The sequence below is a fragment of the Hemitrygon akajei genome, chromosome 22, assembly GCF_048418815.1.
Source record: "Hemitrygon akajei chromosome 22, sHemAka1.3, whole genome shotgun sequence".
Taxonomy (NCBI): Eukaryota; Metazoa; Chordata; class Chondrichthyes; order Myliobatiformes; family Dasyatidae; genus Hemitrygon; species Hemitrygon akajei.
This window is the reverse complement of record NC_133145.1, coordinates 35,345,290-35,369,831: the sequence shown is the minus strand read 5'-3', so window position 1 is coordinate 35,369,831 and position 24,542 is coordinate 35,345,290.

The window sequence follows — 24,542 nt, the reverse complement described above, 5'->3', positions numbered from 1 at the left end:
GATTTGATGGTATCCCCGGAAGAGGTCCACCTTGGAGAAGATCTGTGCGCCATGCAGGTTTGCTGCAAAGTCCTGAATGTGTGGCACAGGGTAGTGGTCCGGTGACGTAGCCTCGTTCAGCCTGCGGTAGTCGCCGCATGGTCTCCAGCCCCCTGTTGCTTTGGGCACCATGTGCAGGGGGGAGGCCCATGGGCTGTCGGACCGCCGGATGATCCCCAATTTCTCCATCCTCTTGAACTCCGTCACCAGTCGGAGCTTGTCCGGGGGAAGCCTTTGAGCACGGGCGTGGAGGGGTGGTCCCTGGGTCGGGATGTGGTGCTGTACGCCGTGTCTGGGCATGGCTGCTGTGAACTGCGGTGCCAGAACCGATGGGAAATCCGCCAGGACTCTGGTGAAGTCGTTGTTGGACAGCATGATGGAGTCTAGGTGTGGGGCCGGCAACTGGGCTTCACCCAGGGAGAACATTTGAAAAGTCTCGGTGTGGACCAGTCTCTTCCGTGGCAGGTCGACCAGTAGGCTGTGAGCTCGCAAAAAATCCGCTCCCAGGAGCAGTTGGGCTACGGCGGCCAGTGTGAAGTCCCCCATGAACCGGCTGGACCCGAACTGTAGGTCCTTACTATGCTGCCGTTTGCAGCCCTCAGGGTGGGACCCTGTACTCTGTTGCGGGTGTCGTAACTCGTCAGAGGTAAGATGCTGATCTCGGGTCCGGTGTCGACCAAAAAGCAGCATTCCGACTGCTTGTTCCAGACATTCAGGAGGCTATCCCGATGGCCAGCCGCCATAGCCATCAGCAGCGGCTGGCCCTGGCGTTTCCCGGGAACCTGCAGGGCGGGCTACGGTGGCGGGCTTCTGCACCCCACCGCGGGTGGTAGAAGCACCATTGTTCGTTGGTCTCCTCACCCCTGCTTCTGGGGTTAGTGGGCTCTGCGGCTGGGCCTGGTCTGGTCTGCTGCTGGGAGCGTGGCCTGGTGATCTGTGCGACGGACGCCACCTTCTGGGGGTCGCTGAAATCCGCGTCGGACAGCAGCAGGCATATGTCCTCGGGCAGCTGCTCCAGGAATGCCAGCTCAAACATGAGGCAGGGCTTGTGACCTCCAGCCAGGGACGGCATCTCGTTCATCAAAGCCGATGGCGGCCTGTCTCCCAAACCATCCAGGTGCAGTAAGCGGGGAGCTCGTTCGTGCCGTGAGAGCTCAAAAGTCCTTATGAGCAGAGTTTTGAATTCTGTGTATTTGCCGTCCTCCGGGGGCGACTGTGTGAACTCCTCAACCTGGGCGGCTGTCTCCTGGTCGAGGGAGCTCACCACGTAGTAGTAACTTGTGGAATCCGAGGTTATCTGCCGAATGTGGAATTGGGCTTCTGCTTGCTGGAACCATAGGTGAGATCGCAGCGTCCAGAAGCTTGGCAGTTTCAACGAAACCGCATGAACAGATGTGGTGTCGTTCATCTCCGGTCCAAATATCGTTTGGGCTGTCGGGGTCACCAATTGTAGTGGTGTGCTACACGCAGCGCTGAAATAACGACACGTAGTCGGTGAGCTGCAGTTGCAAAAGAGATTTATTCAAACTTCGCGGCCTCGCTTTAAAGTCTTCCTGTTCCTGCCCTCCCTGGGTGGGAATGCTGTAGGGGACGCGTATTCACAGTCCTGTCCCGCGCATGGGCTTTTCCCCTTGCTGGTGAAGCAGGCTTGGCGCCCTTTTTGGGACCGGCCTCAATGCCGGCCCGCGCCACTTTGTGAGCCGGTTCGAGTCCGCTGGGAAATGGGTCGCCACACCTCCATATATCAATTAAACCAACATCCTCAAAAAGTGTATTGACTTTCTTATGTAAAGATTTTGTTTCATAGGTTTTTCTATTGGAATAGTCTAAGTTTGGTTGTAATTGTAAATTTAAGTCTCCCCAACATATCAGGAGACCTTCTGTTTCCATTACCATAATATCAGTAATTTTCTGAAAGAAACCACTTTCACTTCCCGGGGGTGCGTATATATTCAATAGAGTAACTGAATTGTCACTTATATTCCCCCTTACCAGAATATATCTGCACTCTTTATCTCCCATTTCGAATACTTTTTCAAAATTTAGCCTACTTGAGATAAGAATAGTAACTTCTCTCCTATGTCTTGATTTATATGAGGAGAAAAACAGATTAGTGAAGCCCATTCTCTTTAGTTTTTTATGCTCATTATCACTTAAATGAGTTTCCTGTAAATATACTACATGGGCTTGTTCTTTTTTCATTTTGGATAAAATTCTCTTATGTTTGATTGGATTTAATAGCCCATTGACATTAAAAGAAATGAATTTTACCTTGTCCTTAGCCATCTGTATTTATCTGTCAATGTATCATTGAAATTAGAATAAAACTTAATCGATCTACTCCCTGAACAAATAAGAACCGAGAAACGCAAATAATAACAAAAATGGAAACAAACGTGTGATTCCAAGGCTGAGGTCTCTAGTAGATGACCCTGCGTTGAGCTAGAAGAAATGTCTAGCTGTGGGGGATAACCCCTCCTACTTGTGAGTTGAGGGCCCCCATTGCAGTATTCATAAAAGTCAGTGAACAAATCCATTACACAGAAAAGATTTCCCTGTGTACTCCTATATACGCGCGCACACACACACACACACACACACACACACACACACACACACACACACACACACGCATATATACACACACACACACACATTACACACATACACATATATGCACACATATATATATTCTCATTTTTGCTGGGGGAAAAGGAGTAAGTCAGCGAATAAAGAATAACAACTAAGTAATATAAAATCCACATTATAATAAGTATTTCTTGAGATAGGTATATCACCGTGTACTTTTGCTTCTGTTTAGCTTCTCAACATTTTTAAAGTTAGACAAACCTCATCGCTCTTCTGAAGTGTGTGAGGACTGTCTTTGGGAACCTTCTGGGCTCTTCCTGATATATTTCTCTCAGCCTCCTCCCGTCTCCTGCCTTCTTGATTCTCGCACTGTTTCCCAAGTGGAAAGGGATGATATCTCAGCCAGACTTTCCCTCATTTTGGTCGTGCTGACGGGCAACCCTCTGGCCTTCATGTCTGTAGTCGCCTCTTCCACTGTCTGGTGCAACCGCGCCCCATTGTCATAAAACACTAGAAGTTTAGCAGGGTACGGAGTTTGAAATCTAATCTTATTTTGCTTTAGTACTCGCTTTACTTCAGAGTATTCTTTGCATTTCTGTAGCACTGCGGAGGGGTGGTAATCTTGGTTGAAATATATTAATTTATCCTCTAAAAACACTTTCTTCTTAACCCAGGTCCTTTGTAGAAACTCTGCCTTGGTGCTGTACTGAAGGAATTTAATTATTATTGAGCGTGGCTTTCTATCCTGGGTAGGTTTTGGGACTAACGCGCAGTGGGCTCTTTCGACTTCCAGCTTCATAGCTGGGGGAGGATCCAGTGCGTCCCACAGTGACTTTCCGACAAACTCCATCATAGACGAGCCCTCCGCTCCTTTGGGAACGTTGTAGATTCTGATATTTTTCTGCTGTGATCTTCCCTCCAGGTCAAGCAGTTTACCTTCTTGGTGATGTATTATTTTTATTGTCTTGCTCAGTATCCCTTTCACGTTTTGAACACAATCTTCCACCTTCTCAATGTGAGTCTCTGCCACCGCTATTTTTTGATTAACGCTGATGAGCTCTGCCTTAATATCATGGAGCTGCTGCTTTATATCTTTCTGGACCTCCATTATTTCTTTCAGGATTTCGAAGACATTTGCTACTTCAATTAAATGAGGCCCAGCATTCTCCTCGCTAGGACGAGGTCACGTAGGAGAGATGCTCGCTGCACTCCTCAGACGCAGGCTCCACAGTGAAGCTTTTTTATTTCCATTCTTTTCCCCATTCTTGCCCCTCTTTTCAGTTCAAATATTTTTTGAAAAATATTATATTTGATGAGCTAACGTTTTTCCGGAGGAGCTAGTGACTTAAGCTGCCATTCTTGACGATGACATCACTGAACAAAAGGACTATCTTCAAGGGAAATCCACCACTCAGGCAAGGGTAGACACACCGGTAGATCCCACAAGGTTACCCCAATCACACCACATGATAGCCGCTTATCCAATCCCAGCTTTAACTTCTAGTTCACCAAAGAGCATCCCAGCTACTCTCTTTGAAGCTCTCATTCGGGATAAACTTAACCTGATTGGTCAAGCCAAACTCGTCTGCAAACTTAGCAGTCTCTGAAAGAGTCTCAGCCTCTTTTTTCTCTAGGTATTTCTTTATTTCATCAAACACATTTTTAGTCACATAGTGCTCAGCTGTCTTCCTTTTATTCACCATTTTTTTTGCAGCCATGTTATCCCTGTAAGCTTCAGTTCCATAGCAATTTCCAGAACCCCATCCTTTTTACCTTTTCCTAATGCCGCAGGGTTTGGACGTTCCATAAAAATCCCAACATCCATTGCTGCTCAATTCCACGCACACACCAATTAAACAAAAAGAATCGGGTCTTCCCCTTTTCCCAATTAGATTGTTAATTAAGCAATAATCTCTAAATTGGTCTGATCGTGGAACAAGCCCTCAATTTTATGTTTCGTGGAACCAGCAATAATAGATGTGGAACGGAGTCAGGATGTTATCAGAAAACCACAGAATTTATTAACACTCAAGCAAAAACATAGAAAATTAAACAAGCAACTAACTTAAAATGAAGTTAACAGCGCTATGTGTCTGTAGCTCCCAAGCGGTTGAACTTAGAAACAATTCATAACAGAGAGTTACTGGAGCACAGTTTCAGAATGTCAGTTGAGAAAGTTTTGGGGATTCACAAGGGTAATTGCGAGGAGAGAGTTTTAGATTTGAAGTGTAGCGAAGAGACTATCTTGAAGACGGAAATTCAAAATACAGCATCACCAAAGTGGGTGCCAAAAATACAGGTTTGGATTCTCCAGTTCCATGACATACGAAGTAACTCCAACAGTGATTTGACACAGGGTTGCCTTCTTCAGTAAACTACCACACCCAGTCAAGGGTTAACACACACGTGGTATTCACAAAGGTTTTCCCTCAACAGAGAACCCACTCCCATGGATTAACTATATGACAACCACACTTTCGTATTTGAATCAAATCAAACTCACCCTTACGGGCTACTTGGAGAGAGTCCAAATAGTGATCTCTTTGTCACTAGGTTTCTTCTGTTTCAAACCTTTTCTCTCCCCTCTTCTCTGCAACTGCCTGCAGCTACAGCAACCGTGAGAGTCATTTATCAATACTCTGGATTGATCTCAACTCACCGCTTTGGGCAACTTGGAGAGTTTAAACCAGCGACCCCACTCAGTGGTGTCTTTCCATGATCAAAACCATACCTGACTGTCTGGAGCAGCAGCAGCAGCAGCAGCAGCAGCAGCAGCAGCATCTTCTTCTTCTTCTTCTTCTTCTTCTTCTTCTTCTTCTTCTCCTTCTTCTCCTTCTTCTCCTTCTTCTCCTTCTTCTCCTTCTCCTCCTTCTCCTCCTCCTTCTTCTTCTTCTTCTTCTCCTTCTCCTTCTTCTTCTTCCCCCTCCCTCTTCAGTCCTGATGAAGGGTCTCGTCCGGAAACATTGACTGTTGGTTTCCATGGATGCTGCTTGACCTGCTGAGCTCCTCCAGCGTGTTGTGACATTTACATTCTAAGTCCCTTCACCCATTCACACACGCACACACATACCCTAATCTACACTCTGTATCCTTCCTTATTTAGCCATTCTAGTACCCTATTCCTGCTTATCCATCATATCTTATAAAAAAAACCCTTTATCCCTTAAGAAAGCTAAAAGTACCCTGACCTGTGCTCTCTCACCCATGCCCAGTAACCCTTTTAATGTGAATTTCTGCACCCCCAATTCACTTTGATTAATTCTCATCACCTCTCTCTGTATCCCATACTTCCTGGAACTCAGAATTACATATCCTACTGACCCCTCTTCCTTACATTCCTCACACAATCCTGTCTGGTGTTTCTCTATCATTTTCAATGTTTTGTTTAGCACACAATGCCCCAGCCTTAACCTAGTCGACACAGTTTCCTCTCTTCTGAATCCACTGCCTACCTTAGTACCTGTCACACTCTTTTGTGTTTGATATAAATGCCTGCCGTTCCCCTCTGTGTCCCATCTTTCTTGCCATATTTGGATGATTTTTATCCCAGTTACACATTTAGCCTCTGCTTTACTGATGCTAATGTACATTTCTATATTTTCTTTCTTTGATGCTCTCTTTGCCAACTCATCCACCCTCTCATTCCCCTTCACCCCTACATGGGCTGGAACCCATAGAAAATTGACCTGACCTCCCTGATTTGCAAATCTTGTGACTGACTGAAGGACCTCATAAAGTACACCTTGCCGGCTGTTTGAGTGAAAAGACCTTAAACTTGCTAGAACTGAGGATGAATCTGAACATATCAACACTTTGACTTGTCTAGCTTTCTCTACCCATCGCAACGCAACAAACACTGCCAATATCTCCACTATATACACGCTTAACTTATTAGATGTCCTTCTGCTGATTCCAATTTCTTTCGCTGGTATAGCCACCCCAAACCCTGTCACTCCTGTTTCAGGTACCTTAGCACCATCCATATAAATTTGAGTATAATGCGGAGCAATCAGCACTGTCCTTTAATACTGTTGGGGTAGGTCATTGCATGACACCCAGGGAAACAAAGTCACTAAATCATCTCCAGTGCAGTCAATTGGTTTTAGAAGTCACCTAATTGGCCGAATGGAGATCACCTGTGTGCAGTCAAGGTGTTTCAATTGATTGTAGTAAAAATACACCCGTATCTGGATGGTCCAATTGCTGCTCGAGTTTTGAGGGGCTGCAACCACAGGAGAGGGCTGGGCGGATGGTGGTGCTGGCTATGGATGGTGTGGCGATGTTGGGAAATAGTGTAGATTCAACTAGAGGGGAGGATCTGGAAAAGGAACTGGAAATGAAGGGCTCGGGTGAGGGTGTGTTGGTGAGAGGAGGTTGGAAGGAAGTTGAATCCAGATCTGGAAAACAGAAAGAGAAACATAATATTGGAATGAATTCAAGTGATGGAGAGGAAGGGATGGATATTTTGAAAAAAAAGGAAAGAAGACTTCAAGGTATTGTTTAAATTTCAACCAGGACAGCTGCCCTCCATCAATCCCATTAAACTAACTACAGAGCTAAAAGTGGCCATAGAGAATATAGATTGTGCTGGTACTTTAATAGGAGGGAAGGTGTTAATTTTTTGTAAGAATAAAATGCAGTCCATGCAGGCATTATGATGGAAGACTTTACTTGGTAAAAGGTATTACTTATTTTGCCTGTGGAAATTAGAGATGTTAGGGCTGTTGTAATAGGTGTTCCAGTGGAGATTTTGACAGAAGAGGTTAAATCTCATTTATTGGGAGGCAAGTTTAAGGAGGTAAAGAGATTGCAAGTAGTCCAAAATGGGGAAAGGATAGATAGCTTGTCTATATCGATATGTTTTGATGAAGTGAAGCTCCCTGATAAAGTTAGTTTGGGGCATTTTAGTTATAATGTTTGAGCTTATATTCCTCCCCTGCTTAGATGTTCCAACTGTCAGAGGTTTGGGCATGTTGCAGCAGTATGTCATGGAAACAAAGATGTAGTGAATGTGGTGGAGAACCTAAATATGAAAATTGTGAACACATAAAATTTAATTGTTGTAATAGCAGAGGAGAACATAGTGCAGCTTATAGAGGTTGTGAAATGCTTAAGGCAGCTGAAGTCAAAAGGTTAAAGTACAGTTAGGTGTGTCTTATGCAGAGGCTGTGCAAAAAGTAAAAGCAAATGTTGGTAAATTATACCATAGGCCATATGTTGGCATCAGACTTCACCCACTAAAGATAATTTACTAGTTGATAAACTTTGTTTGTGATGTTCATAATGGGTGTGGTGAATTGTACTGCGCAGACATCTAGTCATACTGAGAAGGTTAAAATTATTGTGAAAGCAGCTGAAAAGTATCTGGATATAACAGGTGTTACATGGGAAGCTGTAAATGAAGATCTAATGGGTGGGGTATCTGTATTTCAGTTTCCTTGTGAAATACATAATGGGCATAATAATATTACAGTGGAATGCAAAAACCTTGATTTCTAATTGTCAAGACTTTAAGAAGTTTGTTTCTGATTTATCAACCCCACCTGATATTATATGTATTCAGAAAACCTGGTTGTTACCACATTTAAGTTTTTCTTTGCAGGGTTATATTGTAATTGGGTGTGATAGATTATTTGGTAGAGGGGGTTGTGTTGCAAGTTTTGTAACGAAAGGAATAGGACATAGAGTTGTGTATGTAAATGAAGTATGTGAGGCACTTGTAATAGAAGTATTTGATTCAACAGGTAGGGGTGTTAAAGTGGTAAATTTTTACAACCCCAGTGCAATGTTCCCTCTAATTTTTAGTAGTCAGTGTGCGCAAAAATCTTATGTTGTGCCAATTTTTTCCTGTCACAGAAGTATGTGCGCACGAAATGCACATATGGCACAAGTTATATAGATTTACAAAATATTTGACATAAAACTGCACAGAATAACAACAAAATAACATGCATATTTAAGTCACTCAGTTATTTTTTTCTCTCTCCTCGCTTTGGCATTTACCCATTCTTTGTAAACTCTATCTAGATGAATAGAACTTCCATCCAATTGATTGTTTTTGATTCTCATTAACATATCCAAATGACTTTCACCTAAACAGTATAGGATGCAATTATCAATTAATAAGGCTGAACAATGGGCAAGTAGGTGGGACTTTAGACTTTCAGTAGCTAAAACACAAGTTATATGTTCTACAAAGACGATCAATAGACCTGCACTCAATTTGATACTGTATAGTCAAACTTTTGAAGAAGTCAGTGGTAAGATTTCTTGGCATGTGGCTGGACAATATGCTGACATGGAAACACCATATCAGTGAGATAATTGACAAATGTAAAGAGGCATTAAATATCCCTGGGTGTCTATGTGGGTCAGTATCCAGATCTCAATCCAATCGAAAATTTGTGGCTAGACTTGAAAAGGGCTGTTCACTCACAATCCCCATGTAACCTGACCTAGCTTGAATAGTTTTGAGAAAAGAATGGGTTCAGTTCGCAGATGTGCAAAGGTGTTAGAGATCTATCCACACAGACTGAAACAAGGCTGTAATTGCTGCCAAAATTGCACTTACTCAATACTGTCTTGAAGGAAGTTGAATACTTACGCAAGCAATTATTTTGTGTTTATTTGTAATGAATTCAGATGACTTTGTAGATATCCATTTCCCCTTTGACACAACAGAGTCTTTTTTTCTGTTAATCAGTATCAAATAAGCCAAATTAAATTCACTGTGATTCAATGTTGTAAAACAATAAAACATAAAAATGTCTGGTAGGGGGGTGGTGTATAATTTTTATTGCCACTGTACATAGAAATGGAAGGTGCATTTTTTGATAAAGTATCGTACTACACATATCAATAGACCAGTTTCCAAAGAAAATCTCTTAAATGGCCTTCTGCTTTGAGCTGACAGCCTGAGATTGTTGCAGCAATATCAATGGAAGGGACGGTCGAGTTAGTTTACAGAACAAATACTTTAAGTGGCCTGTCATTGTTAATAAATAATTTGCAATTTGGAAATCTTTTATAAATCAGAGATCTGTGTTTTTTTTTTGTAATTTATTTTTTTATTGAAGTTCATCATCAAACAAACATTTCCATAAGGTGTATTTCAGACATTGTACATATATATCATATAATCATATATATCACAAATCTCCACAAAGTATTTATCTGAGGTATACACTTATGGAAAAGAGTGGAAAGAAAAGAAACAAGCAAAAGGAAAGAACTATGTACAAGTAGGGAGTGATTTTTTTTTACAACAGAATCATTGATTTGTGAGAAAAAAATCAGGCCTATGAGGCATTATGTAGTTAAACCATTTTTCCCAGTATGAATCAAATTGTTCCAGCTTATGATTAACAGATGCTGTTATCTTCTCCATTTTGTAAATGTCCATTGTAATTTCCATCCATGTATTTAAAGTTGGGCTCTCCTGTGATAACCATTTCCTGGTAAGAGTCTTTTTATCAGCCACCAACAGTATATTCATGAAATATTTATCTCTTTTCAACCATTCAAAATATATGGTCTTACTCTCTAATGGTATTTCACATTTAAAGATGTCTTGTAGGGCATTGTGTATCCCCCTCCAATAGTTTTTGATAACAGGGCAGACCCAAAAATTATGATAATTATTTTCATTTTGATTTCCACAATTTCACCAGCAAGGGAGGTTACTATCATAATGGGATTTCTGAGAGGGTGTAATAAAATATCTTATCAAGTTTTTCCATCCAAACTCCCTCCATTTCTGTGAACTGGTATACTTCCATTGATACCTCCATATTGGTGTCCATTCTTCCTCAGATATAATTATCCCTCCTTCCTTCTCCCATTTTGTTTTAATGTATGAAGTCAAATGTGTTTTAAGATTTGACAACCCCTTATACATGCTTGAAATGATTCTACTACCATTATCTGAATTATATGCTTTTCTAAAGAACTCTATTAAGCATGTATTTGCCTTGGTTACATTTTTAAGCATCTTATTAACCTATTGTCACATCTGTAAATACCGATAAAAATTTTGTGTTTCTATTAGGTGTTTCTCTTTAAGCATTTCAAAACTGAAGTGTTCCTTCTTTCATTATGTTGCAAAGAACTGTTACTCCTTTAGCTGTCCAGTCCTTAAATCTAGCATCCAATTTATTTGGTGTAAAATCCGAGTCATATGCACACCATTTAAGAATTGCAATATCTCCCTCTAGATTATATTCTTTTATAGTATTTTTCCATATTTTAAGAGTCAATTTCACCCATGGGTTATCAATAGTATTTATGCACCTTTGCAGGTTCAGCCAAAATTGCTTGTATGGGGATGGGAAGTACCCGCTCCTCAATGTTTTTCCATTGAGCATCATATGATGGGTTGCACCAACATATCACAGCTCTCAACTGTGCTGCAAAATAATAATCTCTAAGAGAAGGTAGGCCCCATCCCCCCTTTTCCTTTGCTAATTACAAAGTTTTGAAATGAACTGAAGGCCTTTTACCCTGCCAAATATACCTTGAAAGCATCTTGTTCCATTCACTGAATTGATTTTGATTAATCTCTATTGGTAGGGTCTGAAAGAGATATAATAGTCTGGGCAGTATATTCATTTTAATAGACTCAATCCTTGAACTGAGACTGAAAAAAGGAATCAGGTTCCATCTTGCTACATCTTCCTTAATTTTTCTATATAAAGGCTGATAATTACATTCTGACAATTTTGCCAAATCTTTTGGCATAATGTTGCCCAAGTATTTGAAAGACTCTGTGTGCCATGCCAAGGGGTATTGACTTTCAATTTCTCTTGGTGAGCTATAGTAATATGAAAGTAATTGGGTTTTATCTGTGTTGATCTTGTATCCTGATAATTGACCATATTGTTCAATGGATTGCATCAATTTAGGTAAAGAGTATGTTGGTTGCCCTAGATAGATCAAAATGTCATCCGCATAACAAGCCAATTTATGCTGTCCCTTTAATAGTAATTCCCCTGATATCTTCATTTTGTCTGATGTATTGAGCTAATGGTCCCAGATATAACACGAAGAGTAGTGGTGACCATGCACAACCCTGACTATTTGATAAATATCCATTGATTTTAATCCTAGCAGTAGGGTTGTCATATAGTGTCTGTATAGGTTTAATAATTGTGTCCTGGAAACCAAATCTATGTAAAACTCTGCAAAGAAAATTCCAATTAACTGAATCAAGTGCTTTTTCAGCATCCACGCTTATCACTATTGCTTTGATTTTATTTTTTTGTATATGATCCATAATGTGAAGTGTACTTCATATATTGTCTTGAGTCTGGCATTGTCGTATAAAACCTGTCTGATCATTATGTATCAGTATGGGTAGAAACTCCTCTAATCATTTGGCTATAATGGAGGTAAATAACCTGTAATCTACATTAAGAATGGATATTGGTCTAAATGACCCGCATTCCATTTTATCCTTGCCTTCTTTCGGTGTAGCTGAGATTATCACTTACTTCCAACTGGGTGACATTTGTGCCTTTTTTAGAGCCCAGTTCAGTGTGGGGAGTAAAACAGGAATTAAATCATGTATAAATTCTTTGTACCACTCTGCCGTATACCCATCTGATCCTGGAGACTTGCTTAATTTAAGCCTACTAATTGCATCTTTTAATTCAACTTCAGTTATGTCAGCAGTCATCGTTCTATTTTGTTCTTCGCTTAAAGTGGGTAACTCTAAAGAATTCAAGAAGGTGTCAATTTGGGTTATGCTTCCCCTTGGAACTTTGGAATATAGAGTTTTGTAAAACACTTCAAAAGCTTCTTGAATTTCACAGCTTATTTTTTATTATTTTCATTCTTGGGTCCCTAATTCTATGAATTGTATTTTCTGCTATTTTTTTTTCAATTTCCACACCACTGTTTTCATAGATTTTGATCCACTTTCATAATGTCTCTGTTTCAGAAGCACTAAGTTTTTCCTGATTTCTTGCGTAGCCAAATTATTTATATCATTCCTAATTCTTTTCATTTCCGCTGATGTATCCTGTGCCAAATTCAATTTGTGATTTTTCTCTAGTTCCTTCAGCCTATTTTGTAATTCCTCTAATGTTTTACTCCTTATTTTTTTCTTATATGAAGATATCGCTATAATTTTCCCTCTTAAGACCTCCTTCAGAGTATCCCATAAAATGGGAGGTGAAACCTCTCCATTATCATTAAATTCTAAGTAGAGGCCAATTTCTTTTTTAATTTGTTCCTTAAAGTATGGATCATTGAGTAGACTTGAATTATGTTTCCAAATAGTATTCTTTGGTTGTAGGTCAAAATCAACAGATAAATATATAGATGCATGGTCACTTACATCTAATGTCCCAATTCCACAGGTGATTATTTTGTCTTTGTCTTTTCCAAATGTTATGAAATAATCTGTTCTTGTATATACAGAATGGGGAGCAGAATAATGAGTGTAATCCCTTCTGTCAGGGAAAAGGTCCCTCCATATATCAATTAAACCAACATCCTCAAAAAGTGTATTAACTTTCTTATGTAAAGATTTTGTTTCATAGGTTTTTCTATTGGAAGAGTCTAAGTTTGAGTGGTAATTGTAAATTTAAGTCTCCCCCACATATCAGGAGACCTTCTGTTTCCGTTACCATAATATCAGTAATTTTCTGAAAGAAACCAATATCTTTGGTGCGTATATATTCAATAGAGTAACTGAATTGCCATCTATTTTCCCCTTTACCAGAATACCAGGCACGCCCGGGATCCGCTTCAGTTTGCGTATAAGGAGAAGGTGGGAGTGGAGGATGCTATCACGTATTTGCTGCACAAATCACTCTCTCACCTAGATGGGGTCAGTTGTGCAGTGAGGATTACATTCCTTGACTTCTCTAGTGCCTTTAACACCATCCAGCCCAAGATCTTAAAGCACAAACTAACGGAGATGGGAGTAGACTCTCACATGGTGGATTGGATAGTGGACTACTTGACAGATAGACCTCAGTATGTGCGGTTGGGAGACTGTAGGTCTGACACGGTGGTCAGCAGCACAGGAGCGCCACAGGGAACCGTACTCTCTCCGGTCCTGTTCACCCTGTACACATCAGACTTCCAATATAACTCGGAGTCCTGCCATGTGCAGAAGTTCGCTGATGACACGGCCATAGTGGGGTGTGTCAGGAATGGACAGGAGGAGGAGTATAGGAAACTGATACAGGACTTTGTGATATGGTGCAACTCAAACTACCTGCGTCTCAATGTCACCAAGACCAAGGAGATGGTGGTGGACTTTAGGAGATCTAGGCCTCATATGGAGTCAGTGATCATTAATGGAGAATGTGTGGAGCAGGTTAAGACCTACAAGTATCTGGGAGTACAGTTAGACGAGAAGCTAGACTGGACTGCCAACACAGATGCCTTGTGCAGGAAGGCACAGAGTCGACTGTACTTCCTTAGAAGGTTGGCGTCATTCAATGTCTGCAGTGAGATGCTGAAGATGTTCTATAGGTCAGTTGTTGAGAGCGCCCTCTTCTTTGTGGTGGCGTGTTGGGGAGGAAGCATTAAGAAGAAGGACGCCTCACGTCTTAATAAGCTGGTAAGGAAGGCGGGCTCTGTCGTGGGCAAAGTACTAGAGAGTTTAACATCGGTAGCTGAGTGAAGGGCGCTGAGTAGGCTACGGTCAATTATGGAAAACCCTGAACATCCTCTACATAGCACCATCCAGAGACAGAGAAGCAGTTTCAGCGACAGGTTACTGTCGATGCAATGCTCCTCAGACAGGATGAAGAGGTCAATACTCCCCAATGCCATTAGGCTTTACAATTCAACTGCCAGGACTTAAGAACTTTTTTAAAGCTATTATTAATGCTTTTTGAGTTAGTGATTTAGATGCATATCATATTATTACTGAGTTAAGTATTGTATGTAATGAGTTTTTGCTACAACAAGTGTATGGGACATTGGAAAAAATGTTGAATTTCCCCATGGGGATGAATAAAGTATCTATCTATCTATCTATCTATCTATATCTGCCCTTTTTATCTCCCATTTTGAATACTTTTTCAAACTCTAGCTTACTTAAGATAAGAATAGCAACTCCTCTCCTATGTCTTGATTTATATGAGGAGGAAAACAGATTAGTGAAGCCCATTCTCTTTAGTTTTTTATGCTCATTATCACTTAAATGAGTTTCCTGTAAAAATACTACATGGGCTTGTTCTTTTTTCATTTTGGATAAAATTCTCTTACGTTTAATTGGATTTAATAGCCCATTGACATTAAAAGAAATGAATTTTACCTTGTCCTTAGCCATCTATATTTATCTGTCAATGTATCATTGAAATTAGAATAAAACTTAATCGATCTACTCCCTGAACAAATAAGAACCGAGAAACGCAAATAATAACAAAAATGGCAACGAACGTGTGATTCCAAGGCTGAGGTCTCTAGTAGATGACCCTGCGTTGAGCTAGAAGAAATGTCTAGCTGTGGGGGATAACCCCTCCTACTTGTGAGTTGAGGGCCCCCATTGCAGTATTCATAAATGTCAATGAACAAATCCATTACACAGAGAAGATTTCCCTGTGTACTCCTATATATACATATATACAAACTATATATCTATATATATACACACACACACACACATTACATACATACACATATATGCACACATATATATATTCTCTTTTGGTGGGGAAAAGGAGTGTGTGAGCGAATAAAGAATAACAACTAAGTAATATAAAATCCACATTATAATAAGTATTTCTTGAGATAAGTGTATCACTGTGTACTTTTGCTTCCGTTTAGCTTCTCAACATTTTTAAAGTTAGCCAAACCTTATGGCTCTTCTGAAGGGTGTGAGGACTGTCTTTGGGAAACTCCTGGTCTCTTCCTGATATATTTCTCTCAGCCTCCTCCAGTCTCCTGCCTTCTCGATTCTCGCACTATTTCCCAAGTGGAGTGGGATAATACCTCAGCCAGGCTTTCCCTCGTTTTGGTCATGCTGACGGGCAACCCTCTGGCCTTCATGTCTGTAGTCGCCTCTTCCACTGTCTGGTGCAACCGCGCCCCATTGTCATAAAACACTAGAAGTTTAGCAGGGTATGGAGTTTGAAATCTAATCTTATTTTGCTTTAGTACTCGCTTTACCTCAGAGTATTCTTTGCGTTCTGGAGGACCGCGAGGGGGGGGGGGTAATCTTGGTCAAAATATATTAATTTATCCTCTAAAAACACCCTCTTCTTACCCCAGGCTCTTCGTAGAATCTCCGCCCTGGTGCTGTACTGAAGGAATTTAATTATTATTGAGCGTAGCTTTCTATCCTGGGTAGGTTTTGGGACTAACTCGTGGTGGGCTCTTTTGACTTCCAGCTTCACAGCCGGGGGAAGCTCCAGCGCGTCCCGCAGTAACTTTTCGACAAACTCCGTCATAGACGAGCCCTCCGCTCCTTTGGGAACATTGTAGATTCTGATATTTTTCCGCTGTGATCTTCCCTCCAGGTCAAGCAGTCTACCTTCTTGGTGATGTATTATTTTTATTGTCTTACTCAGTATCCATTCCACATTTTGAACGCAATCTTCCACCTTCTCAATGTGAGTCTCTGTCACCGCTATTTTTTGATTGACGCTGGCGAGCTCTGACGGAGCTGCTGCTTTATATCTTTCTGGACCTCCATTATTTCTTTCAGGATTACTTTGAAAGAATTTGGGCGACTGCGCTGAAACCATACTCCACAGTGCAAGATAACATTTGGAAATTTCTTTCTGGAGTCAAAAATCTTTATGATTTTTTTGAAACTTGGCTACAGCTCAGTCATTTTGTAGTGAGATCAGTTCTTCCTCCATTCTTCCTGTCAATTTCCCATTAAAGTGTTCAGGAATGAATTTATTAACCAATCTGGAATTTGGATTGAGAAAAGATCTTAAAATCTCTCAGGCATGTCTTTATGTAGCTCACCTCGGAGGGTACAGTTTACTTGAAGGTCACCATCTGGTATTTTTTCTCACTTGTTTTGGGCGGTGGTAAAAGAGGTGCTTAACGTGTTTTCAACAAAAAAGCCAGCTGATAATTAGATGGTGGTGAAATTGTAGGTTTAACATGGTGGGTCCAAAAGCCACTTTGTGGTATAGTTTACCAGCAAAGATAGCAAATTGATGAGGAACTCAAGTCCAGGGAAGTTCCAAGCCCACGTTAGGCATTTGGCACTATCTGGTACATCAGGAGCAAATTAGGAATAGTAGTATAAATAGTAGTTTAATTTTAAGAATTTACATAAATGCAATCACTTAATCTTCAGTAGTTCTCCGCCCCCCCCTCCCTGAAAGATTACTAATGCAGCCTCTGCAATGTCAGTCTTGCTTTATGTTCAGATTCATGGAAACCTGCTCCCCTGGAGCGTACACGTGCAAGAAATTTCAGCTAATCCAACACTTTGGGTTAAAGGTGGCTGAACTTGAGGAGAAGGTAGCTGACCTGTGATGTTGTACTGAATTGGCATTGTGCTCCACCTGTCCTTCAGGGAGATGGTGTGCACCCCAAGATAACCACAGGTTGAGACTCCAGACCAGAAAGAAAAAGACAGCGTTAGAAGTGTCCAACCATTTTGAACAATTAGCAAGCTTGATGACTACCATGAAACCTCTGAGGTGGTAGGCAGGACAGAAGAGCCCCACAGGTCCTCCAATGTTAAACCTAAGCACTGGAAAAAGGAAATAGTTGTAGTACGGAGCTCAATTTAAGGGGAGGGGGGAGTGTTGAGAATCTGGTGTGTACTGACAAGGAGTCTTGTACAGTGTGTTCCCTACCAGGAACACAACTGGGAGACCTCCCTGGATGAGTAGATAGATTCTGGCCAGAGCTGGGCTGGATCCAGGAGTAATTGGCCACATTGCAACAAATGACTTACTGTAGGGAAGAGCAGGCTGTCAGTTCTGGAAGACAAATGTAAAGAGTTAGGTCAGAAAGTTAGGGTCTTCTCGGAAATTCTGCCTGTGCCACGTGTCTGTCCAGGTAAGATGGAGGAGATTATAGAATTTAATGTGTGGCTCAAGTCATGGTGTGGGTTGGAGGGAATATGGTTGTGGGACATTGGGGTGCCTTTTGGGGCAGATGGAAACTAAACCACCGCGATGTGTTGCATTTGAACCGGAGGGACGTTAATGTACTGAGTAGGCATATGCTTCAGTTAGTTGAGGATGTTTAAACTAGGGAATGGGGAGCAGGGAACTTAGAACAGGCCAGGCTCAACTGTTTAAACATCTTAGTGGATAATAAGATATTAGGGCATAAACAAATTATAGGCTTCAAAAATATAAAAATGGGTCAGAATAGGATAAAAACAAAATCAATAATAGACCAAGGATGGCCTGTACAAATGCAAGAAATATTAAGAATAAAATAAGGGAGCTGGAATTATGTGCAAGAGCATATAAGTACAAACGTATGATATAATCGCAATAACTGAAACTTGGCTGACCTCAAAACGATGGTCATGAATATAATATTAAAGAATATACTTAGGAAAGATAGGCAAGATCATAAAGGTGGAGGAGTAGCTATTTACATAGAGGAGAAGTTAAACATGAGGCTGCTTATGATAAGAAATGAATCGAGACTTAGTGAAGGTATCTGGGTGAGAATTGAAAGCTGTAAGGATACAGGAATAACATTGGGTCTCTGTTATGGACCCCCTAACGCCGATAGTGATTTTAATAGAAAACTATCAGAATATTAAAAAAGCAAGTACTGAGGGTGAAGGCGACTTTAATTTCCCAAATATTGAGTGGGAGAACCCAGTGTCAAATGGATTACAGAAAAGTGAATTCATTGAGTTATTGAATGATAGTGTTTTTGTAACCCAGTATGCTAATGCACCAACAAGAGGGGAGATCTGTCTAGATTTGATGTTCTGTAACAATCAGGATAGGATTTTGATTACTCAGTTGTTGAGTTTTTAGGTACAACTGGTCATAACATTGTTGGTCTCAAAGTTTTTTGGGAGAGTATATCAGTAAAAACCAAAGCCATTACATTGAATTTCAGAAAGGCAAAGTTTGTGCAGATGCACCAAAGACTTCAGACGGTAAACTGGAAGGAAATGCTTGACGTTGAGTCAGTTGAGGAACAATGCAGTCTATTTTAGGGGTAATACACCTGGTGCAGGAAGTGTTCATAACCAAGGTTGGGAGAAACAATATAAACAATAGGTCAACGTCAAGGATGAATAAAGATATACATAAAATATTGAGGAAAGGACAGCTGTATAAGGAATACAGAAAAAATAGTTATGATGTTAACCATAGGGCATATGAAAATATGAACTCTATAGTCAAGAGGGATGATTGGATTACCAAAAGGCAGGTTAAGAAGAATATTACTGATAATGCTAAGATTGATCCTAAGAAGTTTTTTCAATACTTGAGTAGTAAAAGAAATGTCAAGGATGAAATTAAGTGTATTAGCAATAATGAAGGGGTGTTAAATTATGGAGGGAAGGACATAATGGATACTCTTAACTCATATTTTGCTGAAGTATTCACCTGTTAAGATGTTAGCAATATGCCAGTAAGTGTAGAGAAAAATAAGATTATTTTAAGTGACTTTGAGATCTTAGAAAGTGAGGCCCTGCTTCAGCTGAAAAGACTCAAAGTTAATAAATCTCCAGGGCCAGACAACATATATCCAAGGGGATTTAAAGAGGTCTGTGTGCAAACATGTATTTTACTAAAGTCATTAAGGACTGGTGAAATCCCCAAGGACTGGAATGGCCTAATGTTGTTCCAGTATATTAGAAGAGTGACCACACTGACACTGGTAACTATAGTCCAGTAAGCTTGACATTTATTGCAGGCAAGATAATAGAAACAATAGTAAGAAATGAGATGGAAAAGAAGCTGAATAGAACACATATGTTACCCAGAATGCCAGCATGGGTTCAGAAAGGGGAAACCATGTTTTACTAATACGCTGGAGTTCTATGAACATAAGAAAATAAGAGATAGGAGCAGGAGTAGGCCAATCAGCCCCTCAAGCCTGCTCCGCCATTCAACAAGATCATGGCTGATCCAATCTTAACTCTAGTTTTCACCGAATCCCACAAGGCAACAGTGCCAACCAACAGGGCACCATGCCGCCCATTTTATTTTATTATTCATCCCACCCAAGCCCATGTGATCACCCGGGGAAAAAAAACCGAGTTGCCAATTGAGGAGAAAAAATCTGGAAAATTCCTCTCCGACCCATCCAGGCTATCGAAAACTGGTCCAGGAGATCACAGGGCTGATCTAAACCTAGCCTCATGTCCACTTACCTGCTCGCTCACCGTATCCCCTAATGCCATTTTTATCCAGGAAAATGTCTATCTCCGTTTTGAATTTATTGAGTGTAGTAGCTTCCACAGCTCTCTGGGGCAGTAAATTCCACAGCCCCACTACCCTCTGAATGAAGAAATTTCTCCGCATCTCAGTCCTGGAACGGCATCCCCTTATTTTAAGATTATGCCCCCTAGTCCTAGTTTCACCCATCATTGGGAACATCCTCCCCACATCCACCCGATCAAGCCCCTTCACAATCTTATATGTTTCAATAAGATCGCCTCTCATTCTTCGGAACTCCAATGAGTAGAGTCCCAATCTACTCAACCTCTCATCATACATCAACCCACCCATCCCCGGAATTAACCTAGTGAACCTTCTCTGCACTGCCTCGAGAGCCAGTATGTCCTTTCTTAAATATGGACACCAGAACTGCACGCAGTACTCCAGGTGTGGTCTCACCAATACCCGGTACAACTGCAGTAAGACCTCCCTGTTCTTATACTCCATCCCCCTAGCAATAAAAGCCAGCATTCCATTGGCCTTCTTGACCCCCTGCTGCACTTGCATACTAACTTTTTGTGTTTCCTGCACCAGGACCCCCAGATCCCTTTGCACAGAAGCACTTTCCAGTTTCTCTCCATTTAGATAATAACTTGCCCTATTATTTTTCGTGCCAAAGTGCAAGACCTCACACTTGTCAGTATTATATTTCATCTGCCAAATGTCTGCCCAATCACTCAGCCTATCTATGTCCCCCTGCAGGGTTTCAATGTCCTCCGCACTCATTACACTCCCTTCCATCTTTGTGTCATCAGCAAACTTCGATACGTTGCACTTAGTCCCTTTCTCCAAATCATTAATATAGATTGTAAAGAGTTAGGGTCCCAACACCGAACCCTGCGGAACACCACTAGTCATGAAGAGGCAACTAAAGTTTATGATAACAACTGTCATGTACCACGTGATGGGTTAAAGAACCAGCAGAACTGGAAAACACATTGGAGTCTGGTATTGCTAATAACTAATAGTGTTTATTAGTAACTACGCAATATGGTAATATAAATGCAGATATATCAAACAGGTTAGCAATGATATATATACATAAGTGTGAAAATAGGAACAAAACTAGGCTATCTCAAACCTAGGGGTGAATGGATATAGCTTTACGATGATGAAGAGAGTTCAGTTCAGTTCGAGGTAGTTAGTTGAGTAACGTTGGAGAGGGAGGTGAGAGGTGAGCTGATGCCGTCGATATTCCCGTTGTCTTCTGAAATCCCCGTTGTCCTCCGAAATCCTGTTGTAGTCACCGACCGTGAACGTAACACATACGACCGTTCTTCAGTGATGGAATTATCACCCAGGTGAGGGTGGACACACAAATAATTCCCCACAGGTTGCACCTTTTCACACTGCAAGAGCCACTGATCAATTTCCCCGAATTGATCCTCCAATAACCCCACCTTCCTGTGGGTACATTAAAGCTCGTCCAGTGTCCAAAACCGTGTATGTGTGTGTGTGTGTGTGTGTGTGTGTGTGTGTGTGTGTGTGTGTGTGTGTGTGTGTGTGTGTGTGTGTGTGTGTGTGTGTGTAACAGCGGACCTGGATTTTTATCTCCACATGTTGGACGCCAGCTGTCCATCAACCTGCTCCCCCCTCCTCTCTCTGCAAGAGCTTTGCAAGCAGGCAAGTGTCCTTGTGGAAAGGTAAACAACTTGTTAAGAAACCATAACATCAATCTTTCAAGAAATTTCTGTCTCTCTCTCTCTCTCTCTCTCTCTCTCACTGCGTTGGACGCCTCCCTCTCTCTGTTAATAGCAGCACAGTTCACAGGGTCAATTCTGGACCCCATCAAAAACTAGGGTCATTTCTGAACCCCGTCACACAACAGAGTGGTTGAAATCACTTGCATGGATTTTCAGAAGACTTTGACATGAGAGGTTAATAAACAAGTTAAAGAAGGTAGGGATTCTGAGTAAGGTATGTGAATGGATGGGAATTGGCTCAGAAACAGAAAACATCAAGTTAAGGTGAGAGGATCATTTTCACACCTAAAAGATGTTAAAATGGGGTTCCGCAGGGATCAGCTTTGGGACTGCAGCTGTTTTTAATTTGCATTAATGATTTGGATAAGCACATAACAAATAAACTGATAAAATTTACCGATGATACAAAATTAGGTAGGTGGGCTGTTCACATTCAGGCAACAGAATCAACAAGTTAGAGCTAAACACAATCTAGATGTGGGCAGATGAATGGCAGATGAAATTTAATGTAAGTAAATGTACAATATTACATAAGGGAGGTAGAACTATTAGATACAAGTATACAATGGGGGGATCTTGAGCTGGAAAGTGCACGGTATGAGAAGGATTTGGGTATATTGGTAGACTCATCACTATCAACAGCTAGACAATGCACAGGAGAGATTAGGAAGGTTAATAGAGCATTGGTCTATATAATATGCTTAGTGGAGTTCAAGTCAAGATACATTCTCCTCAAGCTGTTTAATGCTCTTGTGAGGTCTGTTACGTACCCCGTAACTGGGTGTCTGACGAGCAGAGAAAGAAGAATCCGTTGGAGTCTGGTGGTACTATATTTAAAGGTGTTTATTAATAAAAATAAGCAAAACCATATCAGTAATGCAAATATACTTACAACACAAGGTAGCAGTAATAAACATAAAAGTGTAGGAATAATAACAATAATAAGCAATAATAAACAAGCTCTATCACTGTCTAGGGGTAAATGAACTGTCATAAAAAAGTATAAAGTTCAGTTCATAAGTGCTGAGGTAGTTATGCTTGTTGAGTTGTAATCGTGAGAGAGAGAGAGAGTGAGATTGATTAAGCAGTTGCAGTCAGCAAACCTAATGTGCTAATGGTCCCAGATATAACACGAAGAGTAGTGGTGACCATGCACAACCCTGACTATTTGATAAATATCCATTGATTTTAATCCTAGCAGTAGGATTGTCATATAGTGTCTGTATAGTTTTAATAATTGTGTCCTGGAAACCAAATCTATGTAAAACTCTGTAAAGAAAATTCCAATTAACCGAATCAAGTGCTTTTTCAGCATCCACGCTTATCACTATTGCTTTGATTTTATTTTTTTGTATATGATCCATAATGTGAAGTGTCCTTCATATATTGTCTTGAGTCTGGAGTTGTCATATAAAACCTGTCTGATCATTATGTATCAGTATGGGTAGAAACTCCTCTAATCGTTTGGCCATTATGGAGTTAAATAACCTATAATCTACATTAAGAACGGATATTGGTCTAAATGACCCGCATTCCATTTTATCCTTGCCTTCTTTCGGTGTAGCTGAGATTATCGCTTACTTCCAACTGGGTGACATTTGTGCCTTTTTTAGAGCCCAGTTCAGTGTGGGGCGTAAAACAGGAAATAAATCATGGATAAATTCTTTGTACCACTCTGCCGTATACCCATCTGATCCTGGTGACTTGCTTAATTTAAGCCTACTAATTGCATCTTTTAATTCAACTTCAGTTATGTCAGCAGTCATTGTTCTATTTTGTTCTTCGCTTAAAGTGGGTAACTCTAGAGAATTCAAGAAGGTGTCAATTTGGGTTATGCTTCCCCTTGGAACTTTGGAATATAGAGTTTTGTAAAACACTTCAAAAGCTTCTTGAATTTCACTTAGCTTATTTTTTATTATTTTCATTCTTGGGTCCCTAATTCTATGAATTGTATTTTCTGCTATTTTTTTTCAATTTCCACGCCACTATTTTCATAGATTTCGATCCACTTTCATAATGTCTCTGTTTCAGAAACACTAAGTTTTTCCTGATTTCTTGCGTAGCCAAATTATTTATATCATTCCTAATTCTTTTAATTTCCGCTAATGTATCCTGTGCCAAATTCAATTTGTGATTTTTCTCTAGTTCCTTCAGCCTATTTTGTAATTCCTCTAATGTTTTACTCCTTATTTTTTTCTTATATGAAGATATCGCTATAATTTTCCTTCTTAAGACCTCCTTCAGAGTATCACATAAAATGGGAAGTGAAACCTTTCCATTATCATTAAATTCTAAGTAGAGACCAATCTATTTTTTAATTTGTTCCTTAAAGTACAGATCATTGAGTAGACTTGAATTTAGTTTCAAAATAGTATTCTTTGGTTGTAGGTCAAAATCAACAGATAAATATATAGGTGCATGGTCACTTACATCTATTGTCCCAATTCCACAGATGATTATTTTGTCTTTGTCTTTTCCAAATGTTATGAAATAATCTGTTCTTGTATATACAGAATGGGGAGCAGAATAATGAGTGTAATCCCTTCTGTCAGGGAAAAGGTCCCTCCATATATCAATTAAACCAACATCCTCAAAAAGTGTATTAACTTTCTTATGTAAAGATTTTGTTTCATAGGTTTTTCTATTGTAAGAGTCTAAGTTTGGTTGTAATCATAAACTTAAGTCTCCCCCACATATCAGGAGACCTTCTGTTTCCGTTACCATAATATCAGTAATTTTCTGAAAGAAACCAATATCACTTCCCGGGTGTGTGTATATATTCAATAGAGTAACTGAATTGCCATCTATTTTCCCCTTTACCAGAATATATATGCCCTCTTTATCTCCCATTTCGAAT